A 23175-nucleotide genomic window follows, 5' to 3' on the forward strand; every position below is an offset into this window, starting at 1 on the left:
GCTGGGACTAGAACCAGTGCCCAAATGGATACTGGTGATTCAGGCCAGGGGGTTAACCTGCTGCGCCACAGCACCAGCCCCTAATAAACACTTTTAAGTGCCTGATACATGTGACAGCAGCAAGCCTCAGCTAGAGAACATTTCTGTCATCCGGGAGGCACTATATAGGGGAGTCTACTGAAGGATTTGAATGACCCAATTAACAAACCGAATCTAACTGCAAAACACAAGAACTGCACCCAACAGAGCATACACATTTCCATGAAATGCATATAAAACACTCTGAAAGATAATATAGTGTACATTTATGAGCATGACTATACAAGTTCTAAGTAAAATCCAAGCTAAGAAGCATATAATGAATTTAAACATCTATTCTTCATTGCTTTTAAAAAGAAAAAAAAAATCTCTTCACAAACTTCAATGGAAGAATTCTTCAGTTGCTAATCTAGCATAAACCCACAACAGGTTAAGCATCCCTGGTCCAAAAATCTGAAATCCAAAGCTTGCTGAGTGTTCACAGGACAGCACAAGTGGAAAATTCCACTTCTGAACTCATGTGACGACAGGTCGCAGTCAAAACATAGGCACACTAAAAATACTGTATAAAATTACCTTCATGCTATGTGTAGACAGTATATATGAAACATAAATAAATTTTATGTTTAGGCTGTGGTCTCACTCCCCAAAGTTTTCACCATGTTTACGCAAATAGTTCAAATTAAAAAAAATTGAAATTCAAACACATCTGGTCCCAAAAATGTCAGATAAGGGATACTCAAACTGTACAAAGCTGGTCAGGGTGGAAAGTTTAGAAGAATTCCCAATGGTCAGGACCTAACCAACAACACCTGCTCTCGTCACTGTACTTCAACTGGGTAGAGACAGCCCTCACCGAGGCGAGACCAGGGGCTATACACACAGGGAACAGGAAGATACAACGCTGCTGCTATTTGCAGGGGATAATGATACAGCGCCAAATAAATGCAAGAGAACACACGAGGAAGTTCACTGAATGCAGTAAGGGGATTAAATGCCTGAAAAGAAAACCAGGACCAGGAGGACAGGGAGGAGAGGAAGGAGGGAAGGCTGCCTTCCTTAGTACCTGCAGGAAGTAATCAGAAAATGGAACAGAAACACTTTATATCCTATTCACACATCAGAAAAAACAAAATAATACCACAAAAACGAATCTAAGAAGATGTTGAAAAGACCTATCTGGAGAGATCCCAATACTTTACATAGAGAAAACCTGAGTAAGTTGTCAGCTGTACTATACCTGCATAGAAGAGCTGAGATCATAAAGACATCAGATATCCTTGAATCAACCCATAACCCAGTGCCAGTCTACTCAAAATCATCACTGGCTTTTGTAAGGAAGTTAGTAAGTATACCATAAATGCATCCAGAATAAAACATGTGCAAGAATAATCAAGACAATTTTGCTTGAAAAAGACAATGATCAAACTTTCTCTACCAGCCATCAACAATTTAGTAATGAAAGCAATTCAATATTAAGACAAAAATATATTACAGATTAATGAACATACAAAGAATTCAGAAATAGAACAAAAAACATAGGGAAATTTTTTGTATAAAAAGAAGGTGGTACTTTCAGCAAATTAAAAATATTATATTTTTCAATAATAATGTTAACACAACTGGCTGTTCATTTAGAAAAACAAAGATGGAATCATTATAACAATATTTTTAAAGAGGAGAAATCTACAAAGCCACTGGAAGAAAACATGGTATGGAAATACACTATCAAACCAAAGTGATATCAGTGTATGAAATTTCTGGGGCTGGCATTGTGGCACAGTAGGTTAAGCCACTGTCTGGGAGGCTGGCATCCCATATGAGTGCTAGTTTGTGTCCTGGCTGCTCCACTTCTGACCCACCTCCCTGCTAATGTGCCTGGGAAGGCAGCAGAAGATGGCCCAAGTGCTTGGACTCTTGCCACCCATGTGGGAGAGCTATACAGCATTGCAGGCCCCTAGCTTCGGCCCGGCCTGGCCCTGGCTGTTGTAGCCATTTGGGGAGTGAACCAGTAGATGGAAGATCTCCCTTTCTCTCTGTAAAAGTGTCTTTCAAGAGAACAAATGAGTTTTTAAAAAAATAAAGATAAAATATAACACATCAGTATGAAAAAGATATCACAATCAAAGGTAAAAGAAAAACAACACATTTAAGAAAATATTGGCTGGCCGGCACCATGGCCCACTAGGCTAATCCTCCACCTGTGGCGCCGGTACCCCGGGTTCTAGTTCCAGTTGGGGCGCCGGATTCTGTCCCGGTTGCTCTTCTTCCATGCCAGCTCTCTGCTGTGGCCCGGGAAGGCAGTGGAGGATGGCCCAAGTGCTTGGGCCCTGCACCCGCATGGGAGACCAGGAGAAGCACCTGGCTCCTGGCTTTGGATTGGCGCAGTGCGCTGGCTGTAGCAGTCATTTAGGGGGTGAACCAACGGAAGGAAGACCTTTCTCTTTGTCTCTTTCACTGTCTAACTCTGCCTGTCAAAAAAAAAAAAAAAAAAAAAGAGAGAGAGAGAGAGAAAATATTAGCAAGAATTAACAACCATAATAAATTATTTTTTTATTTTTTATTTTTTTATTTTTCTTTTTATTTTTTTTTTTGGACAGGCAGAGTGGACAGTGAGAGAGAGAGACAGAGAGAAAGGTCTTCCTTTGCCGTTGGTTCACCCTCCAATGGCCGCCGCGGCCAGCGCGCTGCGGCCGGCGCACCGCGCTGATCCGGTGGCAGGAGCCAGGAGCCAGGTGCTTTTCCTGGTCTCCCATGGGGTGCAGGGCCCAAGCACCTGGGCCATCCTCCACTGCACTCCCTGGCCACAGCAGAGGGCTGGCCTGGAAGAGGGGCAACCGGGACAGAATCCGGTGCCCCGACCGGGACTAGAACCCGGTGTGCCGGCGCCGCTAGGCGGAGGATTAGCCTAGTGAGCCGCGGCGCCGGCCCATAATAAATTAAAACTTCTACAGATCACTGGAAGGAAGTCCACACAAAAAAACCTACACAAAGGTTCTAAGGAGCAATCCAATGATAAAACATAAAAAAAATCCAATAAAAAATAAAAATCTATTCAATCTCTCTGCTACTTAAGAAAAATCTAGTTAAGGGCCGGCGCCGCGGCTCACTAGGCTAATCCTCCGCCTAGCGGCGCCGGCACACCGGGTTCTAGTCCCGGTCGGGGCGCCGGATTCTGTCCCGGTTGCCCCTCTTCCAGGCCAGCTCTCTGCTGTGGCCCGGGAGTGCAGTGGAGGATGGCCCCGGTGCTTGGGCCCTGCACCCCATGGGAGACCAGGATAAGCACCTGGCTCCTGCCATCGGATCAGCGCGGTGCACCGGCCGCAGCGCGCCGGCCGCGGCGGCCATTGGAGGGTGAACCAACGGCAAGGGAAGACCTTTCTCTCTGTCTCTCTCTCTCACTGTCCACTCTGCCTGTCAAAAAAAAAAAAAAAAATCTAGTTTAAACAGCAAGGTGCCACATTTTAACATTTTGTCTCCATAAAAGGACGAGGTTGAGAATCAGGTGTAGTGGAAGTTAAGAAGGGACAGAAGCTCCCATGCACTGCTTGCGGAAAGCACCACAGTGCCACTGGACAGTATTTGTTTATGTTTTACCGTGAACACTAATTCCTGGCTTGAACATCTATCCCCTGTTTAAAGGAAATGATGCCAAAGGCAGCAAGTGTAGAAAACAGGGGGCAGGGGCTCCCAATTCCATTTTCCATGAAACTAAGAGATATGCTAAACCCCAAACCACAGGATGACTGACAAAGGAGGGAAGAATGGGCAGACCTCTGGGAGCATCAGCAAGGTAACCTGACACGGCTCAAAAGGAGGGGGACACCATCACTTTAGCAGAAATCCTAAACCCTCACTTTGCAAAAGTTGCAATGAAGTTCCTGGGCTGGAATTGGGAGCACCCCTGACCCCACACTGGCTCTAAAAAAGACAGTGAATTGATCTACCCAAGAATCACCGAGGTAGTTACTCAAGCAATGGAAAGACACACTTCGCTTGGTAAAAAGCTGTACAGTTGCTTCTCTCACAGACAAGAAAGAAAAGTGTTAAAGTCACAAACAAAAGCCTTAATCGTAAGGAAAATTCTACTTAATGGGTAGCAAAGCCTTGGTTGTCCTACCACACAACCTCCTAAAAATAGCTAGTCTGGAGTCAGGGCGGGGGGAACCCACCTCTTGACAAACAATCTAAAGGGAATGAGCACGGGAAGTACTGAGATGCTCCCAGAAACAAACGAATGGTAGATGTTTAGCCTGGCAGTTAAGATGCTACCGAAGAAGCCTGCTACCCGTATTATGTCGGGGACCAACAGCATGTGACCTCTTGGTAGAAAGACAGGGCTAGACGGGCCAGACCAGATAGTACTGATAACGCAACCTTGTGTGACCTCATGCCTTAAGACCTTGTAACCTTTCCCCTACTTGCACAAGCATTGCAGCTACAAGATAAGCTCTCCCTCCTTCCCCCCGCCCGACACCCTGCCTCTATGATATATAAGTGTGTGGTTGAAAAATAAAGTCGCAGCTTGATCGGCACCTGTCTTGCTGCCATCTTTGTGTCTCCTGTCCCTTTCATTTCTCCTTCTAGGTGCTCGGCCCCAGTTGCTGTCCCGCGGGACAGGACAGTATTGGAGTACCTGAGTTCAATTCCTGGCTCGGGCTCTCTAGTCCAGTGTCCTGCTAATACAGACCCTGGGAGGTGGCAGGTGATGGTTTAAGTGAGTCCCTGTCACCCAAATGGAAGACCAGGATTGAGTTCTCGGCTCCCAACTCCTGGTTTCAGGCCAGCCCAGTCATGGCCACTGCAAACATTTGAGATATCTCTTTCTCAATTTTAAAAAAGAAAAAATAAAAAAAGCCATATAGCTGATGACAAATATTCTTAAAAGAAACATCAACACAAATAAGATTAAAATTATAAAGGAAAATGAATTTACCATTAATTTAGAAGCATTGCCTCTGTGAACCAAGCATAATACCATATGTACAATGAGTTCAGAGAAGATGTGGTGAGAAAACAAGAGAAGACAAAATACAAATCAACAGAGCAACTAAAGCAAAGTTGGAACCAAGACAAAAATGAATACAGACTTTTTTTAAAAAAAGATTTATTCATTTATTTGAGAGGCAGAGTTACAGAAGAGAGAGGGAGAGGCAGAGAGAGAGGTCTTCCATCTGTTGATTCACTCCCCAAATAGCCACAACAGTCAGAGCTGGGCCCATCTAAAGCCAGGAGCCAGGAGCTTCTTGCAGGTCTCCCATGTGGGTGCAGTGGCCCAAGCACCTGGGCCATCCTCCACTGCTTTCCCAGGCCATTAGCAGAGAGCTGGATTGGAAGTGGAGCAGCCATACTCGAACCAGTGCCCATATGGGATGCCAGCACCACAGGCAGAGGCTTAACCTACTATGCCACCGTGCTGGCCCCTACACATCTTTTAAACCCTTGCAAAAGACATAGCAGATATACATGAGAAAAGCCAACTGAACAAATAAAAGGAAAATATTTCTTAATTTACAAAGGTATTATAGGTACAGAATATAGACAAAGATGAGTAGAGTATAATTAGCATCTTTGGAGGTAGGGACAAATATATAAATAATGCAATCTAACAAAATTTAATGTACAATTGTAGAATGCATTCCTTTTTCTCTAAATATTTATTTATTTGAACAGCAAAGTTAGAGAGAGAATGAGAGAGAGACAGAGAGAAAGGGAGAGGTCTTCCATCTGCTGGTTCACTCCCCAAATGGCTGCAATGGCTGGAGCTGGGCCCATTTGAAGCCATGAGCCAGGAGCTTCTTCTGGGTCTCCCACACGGGTGCAGGAGCCCAAGGACTTGGGCCATCTTCTACTGCTTTCCCAGGCCATCAGCAGAGAGCTGGATGGAAGTAGAGTGGTAGGACTTGAACCAGCGCCCATACAGGATGTTGGCAAAGCAGGCAATGGCTTTACCCACAATGCCACAATGCTGGCTCTGAGGACATAAGATAAAAGACATTTTGACTTTACATATGGACCACCTACTGGTGAAAACAGACAAAACACTCAAAACTAAGTAATTTCCCAGCAAAAATCTCTGGGCTTTATAGAAAAACATTCTCTGCATGACAAAGCAATAAGATCAAGTCATACACAGTGAGTGGCGACAGCCAGGTTGGCCTGAGACCTCTGTACAAAGCCAAAACAAGAAATCACAGTTACACCTGCACATTTTTCAAAGAAAGAAAAGGTAGTTCTAAAATGTTACAATGACCAGTGTTCAACTACAAATGCAACAGAGTTTTAAACAAGCAAGAATGAGGAACTGCTGCTCCCATGCATTCTTAAGCAATGAAGTTGGGAACCAAATTTAGTTAAGGAATGGATGACTTTAAAAAGCTATAGCTGGAATATCCCAATATCTACTAAATACATTTAATCTTCTGTTTAAAACCCTCAAAGAACTCCAGTCCAAGATCATTTCACCATGGAATTCTTCCAAAATTTAAAGATGCAAAGCAAATCTCCAATCGCTTCAAGAAAATTAGAATACAGGAAGCATTTTCCAATTTTTTAATAAGTTGACATATCCTTAATACTTAAAATTGCTAAAGAATTTCAAAAAGGAAAACTACAGGCCACTTCTCTTTAGTAAACATGTAAGTATAAATCTAAATTATATAGAAAATGAAATCCAATAATATGAAAAGGATACTATATCATGACCAAAGGGCTGGTTCATGTCCTGGCTGCTCCACTTCCAATCCAGCTCTCTGCTGTGGCTTGGGAAAGCAGTAGAAGATGGCCCAAGTGCTTGGGTCCGTGCACCCACACTGGAGACACAGAAGAAGCTCCTGGCTTCTAGCTTTGGATCAGCACAGCTCTGGCTATTGTGGCCATTTGGGGAGTGAACCAGCAGATGAAGGGCCTTTCTCTCTGTGTCTCCTTCTCTCCATTTGTAACTCTACCTCTCAAATAAATAAAATCTTTACAAAAAATAAAAATATATCAAGACCAAGTCAGGTTTATTCCAGGAATGCAAGGATAGTTTAATACACACACACACACACACACACACACACAATGCAATTGATCATATTAACAAGCTAGAGAAGAAAAATATTATGTCAATAGATGTATAGAATAATTGACAATATTCATTAGCAAACAAATAATGAAACTCTAAATCTAATTGATAGTATCCTCAAAACACCCAGAGTAAATGTGGTATTTGATGGTTAAATTATTGTAAATCATCCCTTTGAGATCAGGAGCAAGAAAATAATATTACCTCTATTCTTTTCTTTTCAAGATTTTATTTATTTATTTGAAAGGCAGAGTTAGAGAGAGGTAGAGGCAGAGACAGAGACAGAAAGAGAAGTCTTCCATCTGATGGTTCACTCCCCAAATGGCCACAACAGCCAGAGCTGAGCCAACTAGATTAATAAATGAATTTAAAAATTTCACTAGAAAGAGGAGTTCAATATACAAGTCTAATTATTAAGTGCACCTGTGGAAGGGCTTCCCAGAAGGCAGAATTATATGAAATTCTGGTCATCATGGCAAAAGAAAACATGAGATAAAAAGAAAAGAAAGGGTCCAAATGAGCTCAACAAGAAGCCCAAAATACAGTAAGACAAAAGATGGCCCTTCCAGAATCAGGTTTCAAAAAGATCGAGCCTCCCCAACTTTTCTGTCTCTCGGGTTCCACTCCCTGCCCCACTTCTAAGCTGAGCCTTCTGATGAGCTTGCAGTCCTGGCCAACACATGACTTCAGCCTTATGAGGCTGGAGCCCCAAGGTTCCTATCCTTTAGAAATTGAAATAATAATGCCGATTTTAACTATAAAGCTTAAGGAATAATCTTCTATGCAGCAACAGATAATAAAAGAAAAAAGATACCATGTCCACAGATTTAAAGACTCAATATTGTAAAGATGTCAATTATTCTGATTGATCTATAGATTCAGCACAATCCCAACCAAAATCCAAGCATAGGGAGGAGGGTGTGTACACATGCATATAAATTTTAAAACTGAATCTGACATTTATATGGAAATGCAAAGGGTCAAAATAGTCAAGGAGAAAGCCAAACTAAAACTCCCAAATTTCAAAATTTGTACAACAATAGCACTTAGTATACAGTATGTACTGGCAAAATAATAAACAGGATAATCTGGAAACAGACCCATGTATAAACAGTCACTTTATTATGACAAAGGTTAGAATACAGAGTCGGGGGCAACGTTGCAGTGCAGTCTGTTAAAGCCACGACTTACAACATCAGTATCCCATCATCAGAGTGACAGTTCCAGTCCTGGCTGTTCCACTTTCAATCTAACTCCCTGGTAATGAGCTGGGAAGGCAGTGGAAGATGGCCCAACTACTGGGCCCATGCCACCCACATAGGAGACCCCCATGGATTTCCTGGCTCCTGGCTTCAGCCTAAGCTGTTAGGGCCAACAGATAGATCTCTTGATCTCTCTTTCATTCCCTCACTATCATTCCTGCTCTCTCTTTCCCTCTCTCTCTCCATCCATGCCTCCTTCTGTCACTTTGCTTTTCAAGTAGAAAATAAATCTTTAAACACATGGAAAAAGAATACAGAGCAGTGGGGAATGGGCAATATTTTCAATAAATGGTACTGGACCAAATAGATAACCATATAGAAATAAATCGTGGCCCTTTACCTCACAAAGAAGCCCATTTCAAATGGACTGTCAATAGAAAACAGCTGAAAGAGTAGGTGTTTAGTGCAGCAGTTAACCACTTGGGGCACTTGCATCTTGTATCAGAGTGTCTGGTTCAAGCTCTGGCTCCAGTTCTGATCCAAATTCCCGCGAACAAGCACTCTGGGAGGCAACAGTGATGTCCCAAGTACTTGGTTCCCCAGTAATCACATAGGAAACTTGGACTGAGTTATAGGCACCCAGCTGCACCTCGGCGACTGAATCAGTGGGTTAAAGATCTCTGGCTGGCTGTCTATCGCTTTCTCTTTACCTCTCAAATAAAATGAAAATAAATTAAAAGTTTTTTTTAAATTATAACTGCTTTCTAAAGCTCTTTTAAGTTTAGAACAGGGGTTGGTGTTCTTGCTATGCCAGCATCCCATATTGAAGCACTTGTTTGAGTCCTGGCTGCTCTGCTTCCAATCCGGCTCCCTGCTGATGCACCTGGGAAAGCAGCAACTAATGGCTCAAGGACTTGCAACCCTGCCACTCATATGGGAGACCTAGTTGGAGTTGCAGACTCTTGGCTTCAGCCTGGCTCATCCCCAGCTATTCTGCCCATTTAGGGAGTGAACCAGCAGATGGAAGATCTCTTTCTCTGTCTCCCCTCTCTCTGTCACTCTGCCTGTCAGGTAAATAAATGAACAATCTTGGAAAAAAGCAAGTTTAAAGCAAAACATTTTGAAATGTCTTCAAAAACTTAGGATAGGCAAAGTATCTTAAATAGCATACAAAAGAGCTAACCATTAAAAATTGATAAATTGAGGCCAGCTCTATGGTGTGGTAGGCCAAGCCTCTGCCTGTGGCGCCAGCATCCCATATGTGTGCGTGTATGTATGGTTCGAATCTCAGCTGCTCCTCTTCTGATCCATCTCTCTGATAATGGCCTGGGAAAGCAGTAGATGACTCAAGTGCTTGGGCCTCTGCACCCACATGGGAGACCCAGAAGAAGCTCCTGGCTCCTGACTCCTGGCTTCAGATTGGCCCAGCTCTGACCATTGTGGCCATTTGGGGAGTGAACCAGCAGAGGAAAGACTTCTCGCATCTCTCCCTCTTTCTGTCTATACCTCTGCCTCTCTAATAAATAAACAAATAAATCTTAAAAAATTGATAAATTAACCTAAATTAGTATAATTAATTTTTGTTAATGAAAAATATCATTAAATTAAAATACAAACCACAGAGTGAAAAGATATTTGTAATAGATCTGTCCAACAAATAACTCATATCCAAAATATATAAAGAACTACTATAATTAATAAGAAAAAGGCACACGACTCAGAATTGAATTTTTTTAAGATTTATTTATTTATCTGAAAGGTAGAGTTACAGAGAGAGAGAGAGAGAGAGAGAGAGAGAGAGACAGTGAGACTGAGACTGAGACAGAGACAGAGAGAGATCTTCCAACTGCTGGTTCACTCCCCAGATGGCTGCAACAGTCAGGTGTGTGCCAGGCTGGAGCCAGAAACTTCTAGGTCTCCCACCTAGGTTCAGAGGCCCAGGGATTTGAACCATCTTATACTGCTTTCCCTGGCACATTAGTAGAGAGCTGGATCACAAGTAGAGCAGTCGGGACTCGAACTGGCGTCCATAAGGGATACTGACACTGCAGGCAGCAGCTTATCCCGCTGCGCCACAGCACCAGCCCCTAGAATTGAATTTATATAAGACATTTCACAGGAATAGAAGTGATTAAACAAATCAATGGATGCTCTATTTCATTAGTCACAAAGGTTATGAAGATTAAAACATAGTGGTACGTCACTACTCACCCACCTATCCACCACAAAGGCTAAGACTGAAAAGATAAACACTACCAAGTATTAGTAAATATGTGGAGCAGCTGTAACTCTTTTTTTTAAAGATTTATTTATTTGAAAGTCAGAGTTAGAGAGAGGGAGGAGAGGCAGAGAGAGAGAGAGAGAGAGGTCTTCCATCCATTGGTTCACTCCACAATTGGCCACGAGGCCAGAGCTGCTCCAGTTTGAAGACAGGAGCCAGGAGCTTCCTCCGGGTCTCCCACATGGGTGCAGGGGCCCAAGCACTTGGGCCATCTTCTACTGAAGCTGTAACTCTTACACCTTACTGATGAGAAGACAATTGGCACAACTGCTTTGGAAAACTGCTTACTAGTATCTACAAAACATTGAGCATTGCACACTGTGACCTAACAGTTCTACACCTCAGTACATACCTAACAGAAATGTGTCTCCAGAGACATGTACAAAGAAATTTTCACAACGCTCTTTTTTAGTTTAACACTTAAAATCAAATGTCTACCCGTTAAAGAATAAATAGAATTGTGGTATAGAGTTACAATGTAATAGTGTTGAGCAATGGAAATTAATGACCTACTGCTTCATCCAACAACATGGCTAACTCCCACAACATAAGGTTGAACAAAATGAGCCATACATAAAAAGAAAATGTGTATTGAATGATTCCAAGCATATAATATTCAAAAAATAGAAGCAATTATGGTGACAGAAGTCAGAATAGTAATTATCATGTAGGGGAAATCAGGGATTGTGAAGGGGACCTGGGCAATGCTAATAATGTTCTGTTTCTTCAGTTGCAGGCAGGTTCTATGAGTCACATTGCTAACATTCATCACCAACTTCTCTCTCCCGGGGCAACATGGATTCTGAACACGATGGCTGGGGTAGCACACTGCTGCAGCCTGTACGCCGGGAGCTGGGGCAAGAAGACAATGTGAACTCCTGTTCTGAAGCAAGGCAAGCATGTGTGTTCTGGATAGCAAACTGCCTGGGCTGCAAGTCCGTGATAACCATTATCTGATAATGTTCTACAAGTCTTAATCAGAATAATTAGGCACAAAAACAAAAGAAATGGCATACAAATAGAAAAGTTAAATTATCGATGTTTGCAGATGATATGATTCTACATATAGAAAATCCTAAAGACTACACCAAAAGACTATTAAAAATGATAAATTCAGTACAGTTGCAGGATACAAAATCAACACACAAAACTCTATAGCGTTTTTATACACCAATAATGAACCAATTCAATAGAAAATTAATCACAAAATCAGTCCCGTTAACAATATTTACCAAAAATAAAGTATCCAGGAATAAATTCAACCAAAAATATAAAATACCTCTACATTGAAAATTATGAAACATCAACAAAGGTGAAGGGGTGGGCATTGTTGTGCAGTGGATTAAGCTGCCACTTGGGGCACCCACATCCCATGTTGGAGTGCCACTTAAGTCCCAGTTACTCTGTGACCTGGGAAGCAGCAGATGATGGCTCAAGCCCCTGCCACTCACCTCGGAGACCCTGAAGGAGTTCCTGGCTTCAGCAGGGCCCAGCCCTGGCTATTGGAGCCATTTGGGGAGTGAAACAGCAGATGGCAGATCTTTTCTCTCCCCCGCTCCCTCTCAAACAAATAAATCAATTCAAGAGACAGAGAGAAAGAGAGAGAGAATTTCACAAAAAGGAAAGCCCTCCCACATTCATAGATTGGGAGAATATTATTAAAATGTTCATACTACTCAAATCAATTCACAGATTCAAATCAATGCCCAAAAAGATACCTATGACATTCTTCAAACAACTAGAAAAAATAATCCTAAAATATATATGGGAGCACAAAAGAATCTAAATAGCCAAAGCAATGTTGAGCAAAAAGAACAAAGCTACAGGCATTGCAGTGCCTAATTTCAAGCTATACCACAGAGCTATAGTGACCAAAACAGCATGGTACTGACATGGACACATAGACCAATGGAACAGAACAGAGATTCCAGGGGGAAAAATCCATGCATCTAAACCCAGATGATTCTTGACAAAGTTGCCAAAAATATTTGGTGGAAAAAGTGCAGACTCTTCAATAAATGGTACCAAAAGAAGTGAGTATTTACATGTAGAAGACTGAACCTTGGCACCCCCTCACGACTTCTCACCTTACACAAAAATCAGCATCAAATGGATCAAAGACCTAAATATAAGACCTGAAACTGTGAAACCACTACAAAACATAGGGGAAACACTTCAAATTATCAATATAGACAACGATTTTTTTGAATAAGACTCCAAATCACAGGCAACAACAGCAAAAATAAACAGAATTGTACCAAAATAAGCTCTGTTCAACCAAAGAAACAATCAACATTGTGAAGAGGTAATTTATAGAAGATTCTTGCAAATTACTCATCTGACAAAAGATTAGTATTCAGAATATATAAGGAACTCAGAAAACTCAGTAACAGGGGCTGGCATTTGGCCCAGTGGTTGCGAGCCTGGTTAAGGCACTTGTGTCCCACACCAGTGTATCTGTGTCAGAGTTCCAGCTCCAACTCCTGCTCCAGCTTCCTGCAAATTCTGGACCCTGGGAAGCAGCAAACGATGGGTCAAATACTTGTGCCCCTGCCACCCACATAGGAGACTTGGATTGAGCTTCTTGCTGCAAGCTTTTAACAAGGCCCAACCCAAGCTGCTATGGGCATTTGGGGGAATAAACTAACAGATGGAAATGATCTCTCTCTCTCTCTCTCTCTCTCTCAAATGCACTTCAATAATACAAAAAAACAAATGATCCAATTTAAAATGGCTGATATGAATAAACCCCTCTCTAAGGGAAAAATCAAACGGCCAACAAATACATGGGGAAAAAAATGCTTGACATCATTAGCCTTCAGGGAAATACAAATGAAAACTACAATGAGATATGATCTCACTCCAGTTAGAATGGCTATTATTAAAAAGAAAAAAGTAACTGGGGCCAGCATTGTGGTGCAGCAGGTTAAGCCACCCCCTGCGACACCATCATCCCATCTCAGTGCTGATGGGAGTCCTGGCTGCTCCACTTCTGACCCAGCTCCCTGCTAATGTACATGAGAAAGCAGCAGAAGATGGCCCAAGTCCTTGGGTCCCTGCCTTCGACATGGGAGACCCAGATAGAGTTCCTGGCTCCTGGCTTCAGCTTAGTCCATCCATGCCCATTGTAGCTATCTGGGGAGTGAACAGGCAGATGGAAGATTAATTGATATCTTTCTCTTTCTCTCTCCTTCTTCCTTTCTCTGTCACTCTGCCTATCCAATAAATAAAATAGATCTCAAAAAAAGAGACAAAGAAAAAATAGCACATGCTGATGAGGATATAAAGGAAAGGGAACTATTGGTGGGCAAGTAAATTAGTTCAGCCAGTATGGAGAAGGCATGAAGTTTCCTCAGAAAAATCAAATCAAATAAAAATAGATCTGTCACATGATCCAGCTATCTCACTTCTGGGAACACACCCAAAGAAAATTAAATCAGTGTATCAACGAGATGCCTGCACTCAAGTTTACTGCTTCACTCCTCACAATTGCTACGATATGAAGTCAACCTAGATGCCCATCAACAGATGAATGGATAAAGAAAATGTGATGCATGCTCAGGATCACCAGCCATCAGGGAAATGCAAATAAGAACTGCAATGAAGTTTCAGCTTATGCCAGTTAGAATGGCTCTTATACAGAAGTCAAAAAACAATAAATGCTGGCAAGGATGTGGGGAAAAGGGTTCCTTGATCCAATATTTGTGGGAATGAAAATAGTACAGCCATTGCAAAAGACAGTATGGAGATTCCTCAGAAAGCTGAAAATAGATCTACCAAATGACCCAGCCATCCCATTCTTGGAGATTTATCCCAATGACACGAAGTCAACACATAAAAGAGTTATCTGTACCCCCATGTTTACTGCAGCTTAGTTCATGATAACTAAGATACAGAATCAATCCAGATGCCTGTCAACCACGACTGGATAAAGAAAATGTGGTATATATACACTATGGAATATTACTCAGCAACAAATAAAAAATGAAAATCTGTCTTTTGTAACAAAATGGATGCAACTGGAAACCATTATACTTAGCGAGATAAGCCAGTTCCAAAAATACAAATACCATATGTTTTCCTTCATCTGTGGTAACTAATAGAGTACAAAAAATGTGATACATAGTTAATGGCATTGCAATCTGCATAAAATTATTCCTGTGCATAAAATATTGGGAGGAAATGGCTTAAAGTCTAAATGAACTAAATTATTTTGTAACCACACAGGAAATATTTAGATGTTACACTGTCATTGGGTTCTAGTTCACTAAAAGAAATCATATTGCCAAAAGAAAGAAAGAAAGAAAGAAAGAAAGAAAGAAAGAAAGAAAGAAAGAAAGAAAGAAAATGTGGCTTATACACACAAAGGAACATTACTCAGCCATTAAAAACAATGAAAACTTGTCATTGGAACCAAAATGGTTAAAACAGGAGGAGATGGTGTTAAGTGAAATGACTCATACTCAGAAAGATAAATACTTAAGGCCAGCACTGTGGCGAAGCAGGTACAGCCACCACCGACAATGTCAGCATCCCATAGGGGGCCAGTTCTAGTCCAGCTGCTCCACTTCTGAGCCAGCTCCCTGCTAATCTACCTGAGAAAGCAGCAGAAGATGGTCCAAGTCCTTGGGCCCATGCACCCACATGGGAGACCCAGAGGAAGCCCCTGGCTTTGGATCGGCCCAGCTCTAGCCATTGCTGCCATTTGGGGAATGAACCAGCGGATGGAAGATCTCTCGACTCTTAATCTCTCTATCTTCCACTCCACCCACCCTGCCGCAACTCTGCCTTTCAAATAAATACGTAATTTTTTTAAAAAAAGAAAGATAAATACTGCATGTTCTCCCTCCTGTGTACGTTTAAAGAAAAAGTCAATCTGGATGTAGATTAGTAATTGCTAGAGGTTGAGAAGGGCAGGGATAAGGAAAGAGAGCAAGGCTGGATAACGGGAATCAAACCATGGTTAGGAGACAGTACACTCTAGAGTTCTACGTTAGAGTGGGTGACTACAGTTCACCATTACCTATTGTGTATTTCAGGAACAAATAGTACAGAGAAGCTTGAAATCTCCAATCAGAAGCTATCGACAAGAGGAAGGAAATGTTAATTACCCTGATTTGATTAGAACACATCTTGTGTTTTTTATTGAAATGTAACACTGTCTCATATATATAATTAAAATAATAATAATTAGAAAAAAATTTTAAAGAAAGGCTTACTTGGAGAGGTAAATGACCCAAAACAGCCAATGCAACATGGAAAAAGAACCAAGCTGAAAGACTGACACTGTCTGACCCCCAGACTTACTAGAGAGCCATAAGAAAGTGTGGGGTTAGGGGCTGACGCTATGGTGCAGTAAGTTAAACATCTACCTGTGGTGTCTGCATCCCAGATGGACACCGGCTCCTCCACTTTCCATCCAGCATCCCTGCTGCCTTTCCATCCAGCATTCCCTGCCTGGGAAACCAGTAGAAGGTGGCCCAAGTGCTTGGGCCCCTGCACCCGTGTGGGAGACCTGGAAGAAGCTCCTGGCTCCTGGCTTTGGTCTGGCCCAGCTCCAGCCATTGTAGCTATTTGGAGAGTGAATAAGTGGATGCAAGATGAAGAGCTCTCTCTTTCTTTCTCTGCCTCTGCAACTCCACCTTTCAAATAAATAAATCTTAAAAAAAAAAGGAAAAGGAAAAAAAAGGAGAGCCTAGAAACGGACCTACATAAATATATTCAACTGACCTCTGAGAATGGAGCAAAAGGAAATTCAACTGAGGAAGGCTAGCCTGTTCAACAAATGATGTTAAAATAACTACACATCTACATATAAACATAAAGGATCTGGACATGGACCTCATACTTTTCACAAGAAATAATTCCAATTGATCAGATTCCTAAATGTAAACATAAAACTATACAACTCCTAAAGGAAAACAGAAGAAAACCTAGATGCCACTGGATTTGTTGATAGATACAACCCAAAGACATGAACTGTGAAAAGAAAGATTGAATAAGCTGGATGCAATTAAAATTTAAAATATCTGCTCTGCAAAAGACACTGTTACAAGGATGAGAATACAAGCCACAAATGGGGAGACAATATTTGTGAAAGGTTCTGATAAAGAACTTGTACTGAAAACATACAATGAATTTTTAAAAGATGAAAACAACTTAATCATAAAATGAGCAAAATATGTGAACAGACACCTCACCAAAGAAAATAAGAATATAAAGATATACAGTATCACACCATTAAGAATGCAACTTGAAGCAACAAGATACCACTACATGCCTATTAGAATAACTAAAATCCAAAACACCAACAATATCAAATGCTAGCCAGGATATGGAACAGGAGGAACTCTGTTCATTGCTGGTGAGAATACAGAATGATACAATGACTTTGGAAGACAGTTTGTCAGTATCTTACAAGGCTAAATAATCTCACCATACATTGGCAACTACATAAATGAGTTAAAATCTGATGTTCATACAAAACCTGCACGTGAATATTTACAGCAATTTGATTCAGAACTGACAAAACCAGAAATAAACAAGATTTCCTTCAACAGGTGAATAGAAAAAATTATGGTAGATTTATAAAATGAAATATTATTAAAAAAGTTTATGACCTACAAGTCATGAAAGTACATAAGAAAACTTAAATGCATATTGCTAAATGAAAGAAGCCTGTGAAAAAGCTACATATTGTGTGATTCCAAGTATATGACACTGTGGAAAAGGAAAACTATAGAAATAGTAAAAATATCAGTTATTGTCATGGGGAGGAAAAGGGAAAAGAGATGAGAAGGTAGAATATGGGGAAATTTATTTCTGTATGATATTGTCATAGAGAACACGTGATATTTTGCATTTGTCAGAACCTACAGAACTATATAATACCAAGAGTGACCCCTAATGTAAATTGTGGGCTTTAGATAATAATGATGTATCGGGGTGGAGCCAAGATGGCAGAATAGTGAGGGCGCGCACCAATAGTCCGGGAAAAATTAGTTTAATAAAAGGGGAGTTACGGTAGCCTCAGAAAAAAGAACCAGGAAAATATTGCAGAGGAAACTCTTCTGGATCGAGTGGCTGTGAATCAGAGGACCTACTGGGAGAACAAGGTCGCCCACCGCGCAGAAGCCGAGCCGCGGGACCGAGCCGCGGAAGCCGCAGGGTCTGCGCGCCAGTGCTGGAAGGGGAGTGCATGCCACACAGACAACAGCGGGGAGACTTGCGACGTCCAGGGCTCCGAGTCCACACATCGGCGCTGGAAGGGGAGGTGAGCTCAATAACCCGAGACATTGGTGGGGAAACGGGGGTCAGAATCTAGAGGGGGGCCGGAAAGTGCAGCAAACTCACTACTGGAAAGAAGGAAAAAAAAAAAAAAAGCTTGGGGGTTGCTCTTTCCCCTAACCTTGCAAAGGTTGCAAGGCTGCAAGGCTTGAAGAATTTGCAAGAGACAAAGAGCAGGCCCCCTCTCTGGATTTACTTATCAACGGGGGAGAGCTAAGGAACTGAGTCACTACAATTCAGTAGCCTAGGCAACCCAGTGGGAGTCCAGAGGAGCCTAAACAGACTCTGTGGGTAGAAGCCAGAGACTGGAAGCTAAATACCATCAATTATGCACAGCCGTGCCTTGCGGTGTTACTTACCCCCTGAATAAACAAAATAAATAAATAAATAAATAAATAAATAAATAAATAGAGAGAGATTTACCACGCATAACCTGAGGGTGTCACCTTCGCACACCCTTAACCAGGAAGAACCAAGCAGAGCTCTCAGGCCGCACCCATCTCAAGCCTCCAAGGCTCCTCCAACAGCAGGCAGTCCACTTAACATGGACATAGTATAAAATAAAAAAAAAAAAAAAACGCACAGTGACGAAAGAAGAATTAACTAAGCCAAGTAACAAACACAGAAATCGAGGGAACAAGATCAACGATGACACTATGATGCCTCCAAATAAACAAAACCCCAAACCAAGATTATGAAGATGATGAGCTAGAAGAAATGCAAGATACGGATTTCAAAAAATTTATGATAAGAACATTTAGAAGTTTTCAAAAGCAAATCCTTGAACTACAGAAATCCTTATTGGACAAGATTGAAAATCTCTCTCGTGAAAATGAAATTTTAAGGAAGAATCAAAATGAAACTCAGAAACTAGTACAACAGGAAAGTGTGATAGTGCAGAGAAATCAAAATGAAATGAAGAGCTCAATAGATCAAATGACAAACACATTAGAAAGCCTTAAAAACAGAATGGGTGAAGCAGAAGAGAGAATATCAGACTTAGAAGATAGAGCACAGGAAAACATACAGTCAAACCAAAGAAAAGAAGAGGAAATTAGAAATCTAAAGAATATTGTTGGGAATCTACAGGATACTATTAAAAAAAAAACCAACATTCGAGTTCTAGGAGTTCCTGAAGGCATGGAGAGAGAGAAAGGATTAGAAGGCCTTTTTTAGTGAGATACTAGCAGAGAACTTTCCAGGTTTGGAGAAGGACAGAGACATCCTAGTACAGGAAGCTCATAGAAACCCCAATAAACATGACCAAAAGAGATCCTCACCACGACACGTGGTAATTAAACTTACCACAGTGAAACATAAAGAAAAGATCCTAAAATGTGCAAGAGAGAAACGTTAGATTACTCTCAGAGGATCTCCAATCAGACTCACAGCAGACTTCTCATCAGAAACACTACAGGCTAGGAGGGAATGGCAAGACATAGCACAGGTGCTAAGAGAGAAAAATTGCCAGCCCAGAATATTATATCCTGCCAAGCTCTCATTTGTGAATGAAGGTGAAATAAAGACCTTTCATAGCAAACAGAAATTGAAAGACTTTGTGGCCACTCGTCCGGCCCTGCAAAAGATACTTAAAGATGTGCTACACTCAGAAACACAGAAACACGGCCATCAATATGAAAGAAGGGAAAGGAAGAACACCTACCAGTAAAAGAGCATGGGAAGCTCAAAGCATATACTAGAAAATATTTCTGGGTAAATGGCAGGGCAAAGTCACTACGTATCAATAGTCACATTGAACATTAATGGTCTGAATTCTTTAGTTAAAAGACACCGTTTGGCTGACTGGCTCAAAGAACACAACCCAACTATTTGTTGCCTACAAGAAACACATCTCTCTAACAAAGAGGCATGCAGACTGAAAGTGAAAGGTTGGAAAAAGATATTCCATGCCAACAGAAACCAAAAAAAAGCAGGTGTAGCCATATTAATATCAGACAAAATAAACTTTAATACAAAAACTGTTAAGAGAGACAAAGAGGGACACTATATAATGATTAAGGGTTCAATTCAACAGGAAGATGTAACTATTATAAATGTATATGCACCTAATTACAGGGCACCGGTCTATTTAAAAGATATGTTAAGGGACTTAAAGGGAGATTTAGATTCCAATACAATAGTACTGGGGGACTTCAATACTCCACTCTCAGAAATAGACAGATCATCCGGACAGAAGATCAACAAGGAAACAGCAGATTTAATTGACACTATTGCCCAAATGGATCTAACAGATATCTACAGAACTTTCAACCCTACATCTACAGACTTCACATTCTTCTCAGCAGTGCATGGAACCTTCTCTAGGATTGATCACATACTAGGCCATAAAGCAAGTCTCAGCAAATTTAAAAGAATTAGAATCATACCATGCAGCTTCTCAGACCACAGCGGAATGAAGCTGGAAATTAGCAACTCAGGAAACCCCAGAAAGTATGCAAACACATGGAGACTGAACAACATGCTCCTGAATGAACACTGGGTCATTCAAGAAATCAAAAGAGAAATCAAAAACTTTCTGGAAGTAAATGAAGACAACAACACAACATATCAAAAGTTATGGAATACAGCAAAAGCAGTATTGAGAGGCAAATTTATAGCAATAGGTGCCTATATCAAGAAATTGGAAAGGTACCAAATAAATGAGCTTTCAGCGCATCTCAAGGACCTAGAAAAACTGCAGCAAACCAAACCCAAATCTAGTAGGAAAAGAGAAATAATTAAAACCAGAGAAGAAATTAACAGGATTGAATCCAAAAAAACACTACAAAAAATCAGCCAAGCGAGAAGCTGGTTTTTTGAAAAAATAAACAAAATTGACACCCCATTGGCCCAACTAACTAAAAAAAAGAAAAGACCCGAATCAATAAAATCAGAGATGAAAAAGGAAACGTAACAACAGACACCACAGAAATAAAAAGAATCATCAGAAATTACTACAAGGACCTGTATGCCAGCAAACAGGAAAATCTATCAGAAATGGATAGATTCCTGGACACATGCAATCTACCAAAATTGAACCATGAAGACATAGAAAACCTAAATAGACCCATAACTGAAACAGAAATTGACAGTAATTAAGGCCCTCCCAACAAAGAAAAGCCCAGGACCAGATGGATTCACTGCTGAATTCTACCAGACATTTAAAGAAGAACTAATCCCATTTCTTCTCAAACTATTCAGAACAATCGAAAAAGAGGGAATCCTCCCAAATTCTTTCTATGAAGCCAGCATCACCTTAATCCCTAAGCCAGAGAAAGATGCAGCACTGAAAGAAAATTACAGACCAATATCCCTGATGAACATAGACGCAAAAATCCTCAATAAAATTCTGGCCAATAGAGTACAACAACACATCAGGAAAATCATCCACCCAGACCAAGTGGGATTCATCCCTGGTATGCAGGGATGGTTCAACATTCGCAAATCAATCAATGTGATTCACCACATTAACAGACTGCAAAAGAAAAACCATATGATTATCTCAATTGATGCAGAGAAAGCATTTGATAAAATTCAACACCCTTTCATGATGAAAACTCTAAGCAAATTGGGTATAGAAGGAACATTCCTCAATGCAATCAAAGCAATTTATAAAAAACCCACAGCCAGCATCCTATTGAATGGGGAAAAGTTGGAAGCATTTCCACTGAAAACTGGCACCAGGCAGGGATGCCCACTCTCACCACTGCTATTTAACATAGTTCTGGAAGTTTTAGCCAGAGCCATCAGACAAGAAAAAGAAATCAAAGGAACACAAATTGAGAAGGAAGAAGTCAAACTATCCCTCTTTGCAGACGATATGATTCTTTACTTAGAGGATCCAAAGAACTCTACTAAGAGACTATTGGAACTCATAGAGGAGTTTGGCAAAGTGGCAGGATATAAAATCAATGCACAAAAATCGACAGCCTTTGTATACACAAGCAATGCCATGACTGAGAAAGAACTGCTAAGATCAATCCCATTCACAATAGCTACAAAAACAATCAAATACCTTGGAATAAACTTAACCAAGGACGTTAAAGATCTCTACGATGAGAATTACAAAATCTTAAAGAAAGAAATAGAAGAGGATACCAAAAAATGGAAAAATCTTCCATGCTCATGGATTGGAAGAATCAACATCATCAAAATGTCCATTCTCCCAAAAGAAATTTATAGATTCAATGCAATACCAATCAAGATACCAAAGACATTCTTCTCAGATCTAGAAAAAATGATGCTGAAATTCATATGGAGGCACAAGAGACCTCGAATAGCTAAAGCAATCTTGTACAACAAAAACAAAGCCAGAGGCATCACAATACCAGATTTCAGGACATACTACAGGGCAGTTGTAATCAAAACAGCATGGTACTGGTACAGAAACAGATGGATAGACCAATGGAACAGAATTGAAACACCAGAAATCAACCCAAACATCTACAGCCAACTTATATTTGACCAAGGATCTAAAACCAATTCCTGCAGCAAGGACAGTCTATTCAATAAATGGTGCTGGGAAAACTGGATTTCCACATGCAGAAGCATGAAGCAAGACCCCTACCTTACACCTTACACAAAAATCCACTCAACGTGGATTAAAGACCTAAATCTACGTCCTGACACCATTAAGTTATTAGATAACATTGGAGAAACCCTTCAAGATATTGGCACAGGCAAAGAATTTCTGGAAAAGACCCGGGAGGCACAGGCAGTCAAAGCCAAAATCAACTATTGGGATTGCATCACATTGAGAAGTTTCTGTACTGCAAAAGAAACAGGAGAGTGAAGAGACAACCGACAGAATGGGAAAAAATATTTGCAAACTATGCAACAGATAAAGGGTTAATAACCAGAATCTACAAAGAGATCAAGAAACTCCACAAAAACAAAACCAACAACCCACTTAAGAGATGGGCCAAGGACCTCAACAGACATTTTTCAAAAGAGGAAATCCAAATGGCCAACAGGCACATGAAAAATGTTCAAGGTCACTAGCAATCAGGGAAATGCAAATCAAAACCACAATGAGGTTTCACCTCACCCCGGTTAGAATGGCTCACATACAGAAATCTACCAACAACAGATGCTGGCGAGGATGTGGGGAAAAAGGGACACTATCCCACTGTTGGTGGGAATGCAAACTGGTCAAGCCACTATGGAAGTCAGTCTGGAGATTCCTCAGAAACCTGAATATAACCCTACCGTTCGACCCAGCCATCCCACTCCTTGGAATTTACCCAAAGGAGTTTAAATTGGCAAACAAAAAAGCGGTCTGCACCCTAATGTTTATCGCA

This window comes from Oryctolagus cuniculus, chromosome 4, assembly GCF_051225735.1.
Source record: "Oryctolagus cuniculus isolate XC-2025 breed Fujian yellow rabbit chromosome 4, ASM5122573v1, whole genome shotgun sequence".
NCBI classification, from domain to species: Eukaryota; Metazoa; Chordata; class Mammalia; order Lagomorpha; family Leporidae; genus Oryctolagus; species Oryctolagus cuniculus.